Below are 12,487 nucleotides of genomic sequence, written 5' to 3' on the forward strand. Positions count from 1 at the left end.
ATTTCCTTGGGAACAATGAAAATGGTCCAAATTTTTGTACAGAAATCAAGATTTAGTGTAAATGTTGAAGAGTTCTGAGGGAGGGCCTCGTGCTGTGGGATCCTTGTGGATGTTGTGTCATTTTTGTGTGTTTGGCTTTGAAACCTGGCTTAATGGAGAAAATCAGAGCTGTGTGAGCAACAAACAAACCAAAGTGTCTGTGTGGAGCTGGCCAGGGAATTCCTTGGAGATCCACCATGCCCAAAGGTGCTGCAAAGGTTTAGGTGATGAAAGGAGGAAATCCTGGATTTTCCTTGATGTGCAAATTTTCCAGAGAAATCCCAATGTCTGATTGTCCTGCAGGGATGGGCACAATCCTTTCCACGAAGGAATTTTCCCTGATATCCAATTTCACCCTCCGCTGGCACAGATTGAAGCTGTTCCCTCTCATCCCTGGGAGCAGGCGCTGAGCCCCAGCTGGCTGCACCCTCCTGTCAGGTAAGTTGGAGATAAAAATAAGGTTCCCCCCGAGCTTCCTTTTCTCCAGGATGAAATCCTGGGATGCTGACAGAGCTCAGCAGTGCGGGCTGTTCCCTGGGGACAGGGAGAGCAGCCCCTCTTTGCCTGAATCCAGGCACAACAATTTTCCCACCACGCGCTGAGACCATTCATTCCTGGTGTTTCCAAGAGAACACTGGGATAATGCATAAATTGTGCATATTGGTGAGTGAGGTCTCCTAATCCCATTCTTGCAGGGTTTTCCTGCTAGGAACAGCAGCAGCAGCACAGTTCCAGGCGGAGCCCAGGGAAGGAATGCCAGGGGGGCTGGAGCAGGGACAGGGGGAAGGGCTTGGGGGACATCTGGGCTTCAGAGATTTAAAATGGAACCTTATTTGTGCTTCTCTGTAAACAAGAATGAGCCAGCTCTGAGGCCGGGTCACTGTGCCAGAAGGGGTCTCTGCCTGGCAGTGACAGGGAGCCTGCGGGGTGGCAGGGATTTAGGGAGGCAAAGGGAGTTAAACCATCGTTGTTGTGTTTCCTGGGGTGGGCACAGCTTTGTGAGGGCACTGTGCGCCCCTGCCATGCCCTGGAGGGTGGCAGGGTGGATATTCCCCCAGTGGGACCCACCTGCACCCCAAACAAGCAATGGCAGGGCTGGAGCTGCTCCAGGAAGGTTCTAATGATCTCCACTTCCCTGCCATCCACCTGCACCCAAAGCTGGAGTTCCTGTCTGTTCTGAGCTCAGGGATCAGCTGGGACACCCAAAGCTGGAGTTCCTGTCTGTTCTGAGCTCAGAGCGTGGCTGGGACACCCAAAGCTGGAGTTCCTGTCCGTTCTGAGCTCAGACAGTGGATGGGACACCCAAAGCTGGAGTTCCTATCTGTTCTGAGCTCAGAGGGGCTGGGACACCCAAAGCTGGAGTTCCTGTCTGTTCTGAGCTCAGAGAGGGGCTGGGACACCCAAAGCTGGAGTTCCTGTCTGTTCTGAGCTCAGGGAGTGCATGGGACACCCAAAGCTGGAGTTCCTGTCTGTTCTGAGCTCAGACAGTGGTTGGGACACCCAAAGCTGGAGTTCCTGTTTGTTCTGAGCTCAGAGCGTGGCTGGGACACCCAAAGCTGGAGTTCCTGTCTGTTCTGAGCTCAGAGAGGGGCTGGGACACCCAGAGCTGGAGTTCCTGTCTGTTCTGAGCTCAGGGAGTGCATGGGACACCCAAAGCTGGAGTTCCTGTCTGTTCTGAGCTCAGAGTGGATGGGACACCCAGAGCTGGAGTTCCTGTCTGTTCTGAGCTCAGAGCGTGGATGGGACACCCAAAGCTGGAGTTCCTGTCTGTTCTGAGCTCAGACAGTGGCTGGGACACCCAAAGCTGGAGTTCCTGTCTGTCCTGAGCTCAGGGAGTTTATGGGACACCCAAAGCTGGAGTTCCTGTCTGTTCTGAGCTCAGAGAGTGGATGGGACACCCAAAGCTGGAGTTCCTGTCTGTCCTGAGCTCAGAGCGTGGCTGGGAATTGTTCAGTGTTCCCATCCAGCGCTCCCCAGAGACGCTGGGAAGGATTCCTGGGGCTGTGCTGTGCAGGGCAGGAGCTGGATTGGGTGATCCCTGTGAGTCCCTCCCAAAGCAGGATTTGCAGCTCTGTGAATCTGGGATTTCTTGCTCCAGCTGTTCCCTTCCAGGGAGGCCAGACGGGGGCAGGATCCTCCTCTTTATAGCAAAACTTCAAAGGAAGAGTTTTATTGTGCTTTATCCAGGGGAATGAAATTCTTTAGGCCAGTGCAGCCCCAAAAGGAATCCCCTGCCCCCTCCTTCCCTGCAGTACCAAATCACTTGGGTGGGGCTTGGGGAATTAATTGTCATAGAACTGCTGTCACACAAGGGAGATGTGGAGCACGGAATCACTGGGGGTGGCAAAACCCTCCAAGAGCATCAGTGCAACCACCCCCAGGCCACTCTGCCCCACGTCCCCAGTGCCACAGGGCTGTGAAATCCCTGCAGGGATGGGGACTCCGTCCTGCCTGGGCTGGGCAGGAATTCCCATGGAGGAATTTTCCCCAGCCTGTGGGGTTATCCCTGCCCTTCTCTCCCCCGGTGGGTTTGCAGACCATCATCCATCCTTCCTCTGCCCCCTCAGCTGAGCGTGCTGCTAAACCCCAACCCCCTCTGAGCCCGGATTTAAGGAGCTGTTTCACAGACCACTAAACCCCTGAAGTTCGTTTTTATCTCTCAGGATGAGCTTTTATCACAGACAGTCACAGCAATTTTGTGCTGTTTCACTGGGCTCCTGCCGTGCCTGGGACAATCTAGCTTTAGTCTTGCCGTAGTCTATCCTGTTTCTGCTTTATAAAAAATCCTCCTTCTGTAAATTTGACATTTTTGTGTTTTCTGGTATTTCTCCACGGTGGAGGGATGGGTTGTTTTTGCACAGATTGTTTTGCTGGCTGTCAACAGCAGGAAAATTGTGTCATTGTAGCAACAGCTTCATTCAAACCTGAAAATTGATTTGCAGTGTCACAGCCAAAAAATTTCAGTACACAAAAATATTTGTTCCGTGTTTGTGGCTCAGAAATCTGTGGATTGACAACACTTCTGCAAGAGTTAGATTGTGTTTTGATCTTTATTGTGCTTTTCAGCAAAGCTCCCCTTGCCAGGGAATCTCCAGCACTGAAAAGGCTCAACGTGGTGTAACCTGTGTTAGATGAACACTGAATCTTCAGGCTGTGAAAGGAAATATTGCACTAAACTATCCCAGCTTTCAGCAGGCCTGATGAGCAGACACAGGGGATGTGCTGGAGATGTGTCACAAGGCATTCCCACATGGAGGGCGAGTGGGCTCCTGCCCTGGCACCAGCCTGTCCATGAGCATCGCGCTCCTGGCACCCATGGGGGCTGCATTTGCTGGGGCTGTGCTGCTCGGGCCACCCCTGCCCCAGCCAGGGAGTTGTGCAGCTGCTTCTGTCCCTCCACTGCCATTATCTCACTTTATAAAAAGCCCCATGAAGTCATCAGGAATGGCTTTCAAAGAGCTGAAAGTCTGCCAGACCCTTGGAAATGAAAAGTATTCCACGAATAAAGGTTTCTCCCCCCCTGACCCCTCACTGCAGAGAAAAGGTGCATGAAGAAGCCTGGATCACTTTGGACAGATGGAGGAGACCAAGGTGAGCAGCTCTGTGTGGCACTGGGCAGGGACAGAGGTGTGGGATGGGCAGGGTGGGGGCACCTCCAGCCTTTCTGCGGGCAGGGGGAGGGCAGCAGCACAACTCAGTTCCACAGCTTTCCCCAGCAAAGGTCTGGAGTCATCTCAGAACCATGGAACCACAGAATGGCCCACAGGGACCTGAAGATTCCCAGGTCCAACACCCACAGGCAGGGACACTTCCCACCATCCCAGGGTGCTCCAGCCTGGCCTTGGGCACTGCCAGGGATCCAGGGGCTGCTCTGGCAATCCCAGCCCAGCCAGGAATTCCCAGTTCCCAATGTCCCACCCATCCCTGCCCTCTGGCACTGGGAGCCATTCCCTGGCTCCTGTCCCTCCATCCCTGTCCCCAGCCCCTCTCAGCTCTCCTGGAGCCCCTTCAGGCCCTGCCAGGGGCTCTGAGCTCTGCCTGGAGCCTTCCCTTCTCCAGCCATCATCCACAATTCCATGTGCTGCTCTGGCCCAGCATCAGGATTTGGGAGGCACCATGGGGAGAAGGCAGGGAGGGGTAAGAAAAGGAGATTTTGGAACAATTATTTTGCTGCATTTTGTCTCCAGAGAGAATCTCCAGTTCTTGGAGCTTCTCCGTGGCCTCCTCAGGACTCGCTCCAGAGCTTCTCTGTGCCAGGGCCTGCCCACCCTCCCAGCCTGGAATTCCCAATTCCCAACAATTCCCAGTGTCCCATCCATCCCTGCCCTCTGGCACTGGGAGCCATTCCCTGGCTCCTGTCCCTCCATCCCTTGTCCCCAGTCCCTCTCAGCTCTCCTGGAGCCCCTTCAGGCCCTGCCAGGGGCTCTGAGGTTTTCCTGCATCCTTCCCTTCTCCAGGGGAACATTCCCAGCGCTCCCAGCCTGGCTCCAGCTGTCCTGTGTGAGTTATCAGGTGAGATCCCCGTTCATGTCACTGCTGGGATGTCAGAGGGGCCAGCTCAGTTTGCAAAGTCTCTGCTGGCTCAGGAGCTCCTGCAGGTGCCCCACTGAGGAGATGTCCCCTAGGAGAGCACGGCCCAGCGCCAAGTGAGTGAGGGGAGGGAATTTGTGATGTTACCATTCTCCACTGTGGTTAAATGTCCCTCTATTGGTGCAGTAACAAAGTTGTATTTCCTGGGTTGTATTGTCTGGAGCCGCTGCAGGGCAGTGGGAGCCCAGCAGATTCCTGGTGGCTGCTCAGTGCTGTTAATAATAGTGCAGAGAAGAATTACTCCTGGTGGCTGTTGTGCTGGTGACCTCAGTGCTGTGTGAGTGACCTTTCTCAGAGCATTCTGCCCCTGGGAGCTGCTGCTGCAGAGCATTCCTGGCCACGGCCAGCCAGCAGTCTTAATATTTTATGGACTGCTGCAGGTTGTATTTCAGGCTATGAGACACCACCCCAGGAATGTGAAGCACATTGCTTTTCCCCCTCGTTTTACAGTCAGAGGTGTTTGAACCTTTCAGAGAAATATGTCCCTTTTAAATCAGCAGAATGAGAGAGGATATTTTAAAAACAAGTCTCAGACATGGGCTGCAGTTTGCTAAAGGCTGTGACATTGGACACGTGAGCTCTGGTTCAGCATCCTGCAGACTGAGGAGACTCAAGGTGCATGGATTGTCTGTCAGTGGGGAGATTTGGTTATTCTGGGATTTCTTGAGTAGATTCATTGAGCTTTGAGCCTTGACCTTCTCCTGCAGCAGCTTCTGTGATCTGGGGACAGTTCCTGTCCCAGCCCATGAATGGCACGTTTGATTTTCCATAGCTGTGGGAGCTGCTCTGCAGTGTGGGGGAGTCAGAGGGGCTCGGGGGGACAGGGATCCAGGCAGGGAAGTTGTGAGCCCTTTTCACTGGGAACTCCACAGAGGAACCCTGCACTAGCTGGAAAACCCTTGGAATGGGGAAGAGGGACAGCAACACTTGTCCTTCTTTTGCCCAAGGAGAAAAAAGGTGAAAAGGGACTCAGTCACAATTTTACCTCAATCACACCTTTGTGTTCAGAGTTTGTTCACTCTTGCAATGAAAGCCTGTCCGGGGTGAAAAAGGCATGGAGGCCTGGGGAGTAAATACTGGATTTCTCCCCTCTGTTCTCACACAGGGCACGAACATCTGCCAGCAGCATCAGGGCAATGTTGAACTGCAAAAGCAGCAGAGGGGATTGCAGGATGAAGGTGATGGTTCATGGTTTCTAAGGGAGTGCTCAGCCCTGCTCTCCACCCAGAGGATTTACAGCAGGAAATGCCTCTGTGTTAATCCATCTCTTTGTTGGTGATGTGGAAAGTTGGCAGGGCTGTAGAACCCCATGTGAAACCTTCCTGCTCTGGTAGAAATGTGAAGACATTAAATTATCTGGGATAGAAACGAGCCTGGTGTGGGTTATGGCTCTCCATAAATTGTTTCAGCTTGGTGCTGTGAGGAAACACCAACTCTGCTCTAAATTCAGTGCAGGGAGTGTAGCAGGTAGGGCCTGGCGTTCGGAAGATCTCGTGATGTTACGGGAAGACAGGGCCCCTGCCCCCTTAGATAAGAAAATTAACATAGGAATGCAGCCCCCTGAACCGGATTCCAGTAACTTTCCACTTGCCCAAGTAACTTTCCATCCCTACTAACCATAGATGGTAAGGACAGACCCCCACCTGACGTAGAAGCCCCCTAGACTATAAAACCCCACGGGAAGAGAGAATAAAGGCCTTTGATCCTCCACCACATTGGTGTCCACGTGTTTCTTAGGCCCAAGCGACCCTGGGGAAGAGGGTCGCCATGCTGTTTCCTGAAACCAGGCCGCCTGCCTTGGATCAGAAGGCAACAAGGGAGTTCAGTGAGGAGCCGGGGGAAGGAGGCAGGAGATGGAAACTGTCGCAGAAAGAGGCCTTTGTCGGGGTGAGCCATTTGTCGGTGAGGGGAGACTCGGACACTCCATAGGAGTGATCAGCAAGTTCTGTTTATTGAAGAGAGCATCAGACACTTATACAGCAAATAATAAGCTTATGAATATTCTGTAAGCCAAGCAATCTATTGGTTAAACTATGCCATCAACTCTTCATTCCTCAGGGGTTACATCTCTCTTTTCTCATGTCTCTTTCACTGTTTGTTATCCTACCACAGCTAGGCCCAAGGACACGCTATCTATGCAGGTGCAGGACTTGGAATTAGCCATGGCTTTGTACTTTTCCATTCTCTAGCAGCTAAATTCCCCACAGGAAACCGGTGGGTTTGCAATGTGAGGCTGGCGCTCGGTGAGAGAACGGGGATGTGCCCTCATGGCAGCAGCACTTGGGGCCGGGGTGGCACAGCGTGCGCGGGCACCTGAGGGGAGCGCCCAGAGGGGATTTCTTCCAAGGAGGAACACTCCAGGAAGGAATTGTGTTTCCTCAGCAATAACCCACCCTGAGGAGGGGAAAGCAGCGTCAGAGCACCAAACCAGGCTGCTCCCAGCCCCATCCAACCTGGCCGTGACACCCCATGGATGGGACAGCCCTATACAGCTGTCACTGCCGTTCTGTAATGATTTGCAAAATGGTGCTAATAATGAAAAATTTTGTCTTTTAACGATAAAAGAGCTGTGTTATTTTATTGAAGGGTAGTGAGGCAGAGGCTTGTCCAAAGGACAAGTGTGGGAGGCAGGGTAAGAGCTGAAGCTCTGGCTGCCAATCAGGGCTTTTCACTGGCATTTACAGCTGATATTTGTACCTCTGTTCTAAAAATACAAAAGTTTATTTGCCTTAGAAACAGCAGGAAGAACAAAAGGCTGGAGAAGAATCTCACCTTCCTTTCCTAGTTTGTAGGAACTGATGTTAATATTCCAAAACCTGAATATGTTGAGTTGGGTGCTGAATCTCAGCTTCCCTCACCAGGAAATCTGATCAATACAATCAGAGCTGGCTGTGAATTCCTGAGGACCTTTGCCTTTCTGTATCTCCTTTCTGATGAGCACCCATGTCCAAGGCCCTGTGGCTGCCTTGGGAACATTAGCAGGGGAGATAAATTGGGCTGTTTGACATCATCTTGTGGATAAATATTTTCTTTGAGGATTCTCAAAGGCCCCAAGTAAAGAACAGGGGAGGCTGTGACAGATGCTGTCATGTGAGGAGAACTCTCCTTGTGCCAGTGGCCCCAGTGAATATCTTGTGTCGATACACAGGATCTTTTACACTCTGAGTTTATATCCTCAGTGCTGGGGGTTTAAATATTAACCTAATTTTTAAGTTTCTACAACCAGCTGGAGGAGCATTTGTTCATGTCATTTCTCTTTGCTTTATCAAATCTTACCATGAAAAAGGTAAACCAATATTTGGCACCTTGTTCCTCTTCTTTTAAGTTTGGGTTTGTTTGTATTTTTTCCCCACTTTAAATCATCTTTTGATTCAGTCTTTGCAATATTCTGATGGGACACTTTCAACACTAAAAAGTTGGGTCAATACCCAAACAATGTGATGGGTGAGGCCACAGTTCCTTCTCTGTCCAGGAATGTTGGAAAGCATAAAATTAATTTTGGTTCCATATCAATCATATCAATATTCCTTTATGCCTCCTCTTCCAGCCAAGTCTTTTTGAGTCACAGCAGCCCTTCAGCATCAAAAAATAAACCTGAAGACAAGACACTGAGGAGATACTCACAGCACCTTGATTCACTGCCCCCAAGAATATTATTTGGTATGATCTAATGCTTTCTATTAATACTCTGAGAAACAGGATGAGCAGCTCTGAAGTAAAGGTGGAATTCTTGTTAGAATATGTATTCTTTCCTAAAAACCTTTTTGTTTGTAAGGCCAGAGCCAACCTCTGACAAGGCCTGTGCTCCCAGCCTGGCTTCATCCAGAAGAAAAATATTGGCCAGCTGTAAAAATGGAGGGGTTGGAGAAATAGATGGATATTTAATTTGGAGACAATCCTTTGCATTTGTCCAACCAAACCCTTAATTTTTTTTTTTTTTTGTAAAAATGCTCTCCACAGTATTTCCATGCATTGAACCAAAAGGTGCTGGGGCAGAGGAGCCTTGCTGAGGGGAAAGGTGAAAAGAATGAGAAGGAACTCACTGGTGGTAGGTTAAAAATAGACATGGTGGCATAAATATGTATTTAAATGTCCTTTTCCAATGATACAGTGCTTGTTAAGCCCAGGTATGTCAGGAGGTTAAATATAGCACCTGGGATGCCAGGACATTGACCCATCATGCCCTGAGTGGCTCCTGTTGGATAAGCAGGACTGACTGAACTCAATATTTAAATATGTTAAGTAAAGGAAATATTTTTTGCGTTAATCTTTGTGACTGAAATGCAAAACAACCTTTTTATTCCTGCCAGTAGTTTTACAGTTTGCTGTCTTTAGCTCAGAAGTGCTGAGCTCATTTATGTGCCCTGGGTAAATCCGGCCTGGGGTGTTAACCTGGGGCAGAGCTGCCAGGCCCCACCTAGGGCTCAGGTAATGCTTTTGAAATATATGTCCCCCACAAAGTCAAGTATTTCCACAACAAAGTCAAAAGCTGGACTTGATGATCTTGGAGGTCTTTTCCAGCATTAGTGATTCTATGCCTTTGTGACTATTCCAGCAGAAATCAGAGTCAGACATAAATTTTCACAACAAAACAATTCAAAAGAAAAGAGGAAATATCAAAATATTAACCATTGGTATTCCCTTTATCTCATACACGTTAGGAACAGGGAGGTTTGCAGTGCCCATCCCTGGGGGTGCCCCAGGAATTCCTGGAGGTGGCACTCAGGGCTCTGGGCTGGTGGCAAGGTGGGCATGGGCACAGCTGGGACTCAGGGGGCTGGGAGGGCTTGTCCAGCCTCAGGGATCCTGCCATTCTCCTTGCCCACACAATGGCCACAGTGTTCTCACAGCTGCTCCTTGGGATCTGGAGCTGAAGGAGCAAAGCCCCAAAATGCAGGAACTGAGCACCCTCCTCCCCTCTTCCTGCTCCGATGGCAGAACAAGAATCCTACATTCAGCCTAACTTTTCATTTCACCAATAATTCCTTTGTTCTCAGCCCCCTTCTGTAATTTCCATGGGTTCTTCCATGCTTTTCTCCAGCCCTGAGCTGTGCTGCTGAAGGTGTGCCACGCTAAAGACATCTGCATTTCAGTGGCAGAAAAAGGGGTGCTGCTGTCCTGCATGCAATTTCAGCCTTGTTCAGGGTCTTTCTGAGCAAGATGTCAAACAGCAGTGTAAAATCTGAAGGTGTGCTCCAGTAACACAGGGCTTGCACAGGAGCACTGAGAGAGAAATCCTTTGCAGGAGCTTCCAGGATTGAGCAGGAATGACAATAATTACATGTTCAATAAGGAAAGCTGACCCTTCACTCCATTAAGGTTTGTTGTTGATGATGAAGATGTTGTGTTTGTCATCCAGTCTATTGAAAAGCAGCTCCTGGGAGGAGAAGGGGCCTGTGAGTTATTTCTGGAGTGCACACACGGAGGATCAGGAGCAGAGAGCAGCAGGTTACGCTGAGCTGCTCTCCAGAGGCTCCAACAACACGCTGTGCTAATTTCTAGACAATTTCAAAAGAGGTTAAGAAAGTTAAATAAACAGAAATCAGATTAAAAGGGGAAGGACTGCCTAGTAAAGCAAAATGCAGAGTAATTGAAAATGGCTTGGCCAAAGGAGATAGGGAGGGGTCTGCAGCTCTGGGCAGAGTCTAAAATACTTGGCAGAAGTGAATGAGATATGATATTTCATCTGGATATAAATATGAACTACTGGAAAGAGTTAAAGAAAAAGATGTCTCTCAAGGGCTCCTGAGAACCGTTTATTGAATAATGTGATCTAGCACATGGAAGGGGATCATTGTTGATATTGCCTTTTGAATGCACCTCCTTGAAGAACCAAAGTCAACTCTATTTGTCAGCCGAGTCATCCCCTAAGAAGTCACGTCTGTTATCATCACCCTGCTTCTGCTCCATACATCACGGCATTCCTGACCTTCCAAAACACCAGGGCTGCTCCCCTGTCACTTAATCTGTTTATCAGCTCTTCTTGGACTTCCTTCACCAGGGATGCTGGCTCTTTGTTGGGTTCCTTCCCTGCAAACTGTTGCTTTTCACATGTTCCTGGGTCTGTGTGATCAGCTGTGAAACATTTCATAAGTGATAAAAACATTTGCATCAAGGTGAAAAAGCATTTCAGGTGTCCTTACGGGGTGAAATTAAAGCTGTGTTTTGACTAAAGTTTGGTTTGCAGTGTGGACTCCTCAAGCTCAGAGATTCTTGAATTTGGATGGTGTTTATTCAGGCACGTCACAGGAATGAAACTGCCTCCGTCAACTGAAATTCAATGTTGTTATCAACCCTGCTAATTACGTTTTATTCCACTGGAGCAGTCCCTTGGGTTTGCCTGGGCTGCACCTCCAGCCCAGCTCTGGTGCGTTCTGTGTTTCCTGAGGAGCACGGAGGTGCCCGGCTCGCTGTCCCTGATGCAGCAGCTCAGAACAGGTGCCCTCCCTCGGGGTCACCGCGTATATTTAGGGCTGAAACTCGAGCGGGCAGGAGCCAGATTGGCTGCGTGGGCCACACACGTCACCAGGAGCCACCAAAGCCCCTCGCTCTCGCCAGTGCTGCTCAGGAGGGAACACTGGAGAGCCTTTGCTCCAAAGGATATTTACTGGATGTCGCTGGTAAGGGCATTTTAAATGCATTTCACTTCTTTTCCTTACAAGAGGATCTTGAGCTGTTTCCCCATCCTGTAGTTTTCTGGGAATACTTGTTGTGCTTGGCCCATGGAAGTCAGTTTTTCTGTCTGAGTGACTGGCTGTGGGTTGGAGGAGGAGGAAAAGACCTGGAGTGGGGTTTGGAAGTGTGGCTGGAGGTTGTAACAGTGACAGGCTGAAGAGGTTGTGCTTGCATGCAAACCCCATTCTTGAGTTTATTCATACACCTCTGCCTACTGCTTCACGTGATCTGTCCCTCGTTATTTGAGTTATTCTTAACTTATTTTAATAGTTAACAACACGGTTTTCCCAATTGATTTTTGGCCATTTTTCTCAGCCCGTTGGGACTAAAAAGGGCCAGTATTCTGTGTTCCTATATTTAACCTGCATGACTTGACTTCCCTTGCCTCAGAAGGAATTGCAGTTTAGCCAGCTCAACCCAAGTGCCCCGTCAGTTGGCAGGATTAGCTTACACGGCAAATATCCCTGGACTCAGGAGCAGCTGTTCCAAAGCCTCATCCCCTCCCAACATTAGAAACAGGGCTGCAGACTCTGGTGGAAAATTGTAGCTTTGCCTCACAGCAAAATCAGTGTGTTGATTAATTAGTTCAAAGGGTCTGCCACTAATCTGTGCTTTGTACTTCAGCCAACTCTATGGATTTTCATCTTTTCCAGGTCTGAAGAAACAGAGAGAAGAAACCCACAAGAGCTTAAAAAAAACCCAACCCCAGAGCATCTCTGTAGGCTGATGCTGGGAAGACAGAAATTGCCTCATTAACCTAAGGTCACTGAAAATAATATTTACAATATTTTTCTACATTATGCTCCTACTTATGAATGAAGTTAGTAGAATGTAAATCTCCCACTCAAACAGGAGCTTGAATGATATAATGAAATTGTGTAGAACAGTCACAGAGAGAAGAAAAATGCTTCAAATAATTCTGTTGTAATGAAAATATCACATCATGTTTCAAGAGATCTCTTCTTTGTCTCTTTTATTTTATTTATCGCTTTTATTTTATTTTATTTTCATTTGATCCAGAGTTGATGTTATAATTGGAATGAGATATTTGTCCAGAATTGTAATTTATATCAGTATGTTTGAAACTTAATCCAATGGTTTTCCATAACAGTCCAAGTAATGACAGATCCCAACTTTATTTAGGGTCTGACTAGTTACTAACCATGACCCCAAGAGCTTTATG

At 49.0% G+C, this 12,487-nt stretch overlaps 1 protein-coding gene across 34 annotated transcripts in view; it reads left to right on the forward strand.

The window, feature by feature from the left end:
• Window positions 1–11,116: 11,116 nt before the first annotated feature.
• The window catches only part of NEB (nebulin), a 108,291-nt gene continuing 106,920 nt past the window's right edge, over window positions 11,117–12,487 (forward strand). For all 34 annotated transcript variants that reach the window (XM_074547825.1, XM_074547791.1, XM_074547798.1 and 31 more), the window contains exons 1-2: window positions 11,117–11,249; window positions 11,958–12,066. The gene's annotated coding sequence lies outside the window, so the exon portion shown is untranslated. The remainder of the gene's footprint in view (window positions 11,250–11,957; window positions 12,067–12,487) is intronic.

Source organism: Zonotrichia albicollis, chromosome 10 (assembly GCF_047830755.1).
Source record: "Zonotrichia albicollis isolate bZonAlb1 chromosome 10, bZonAlb1.hap1, whole genome shotgun sequence".
Lineage (NCBI taxonomy): Eukaryota > Metazoa > Chordata > Aves > Passeriformes > Passerellidae > Zonotrichia > Zonotrichia albicollis.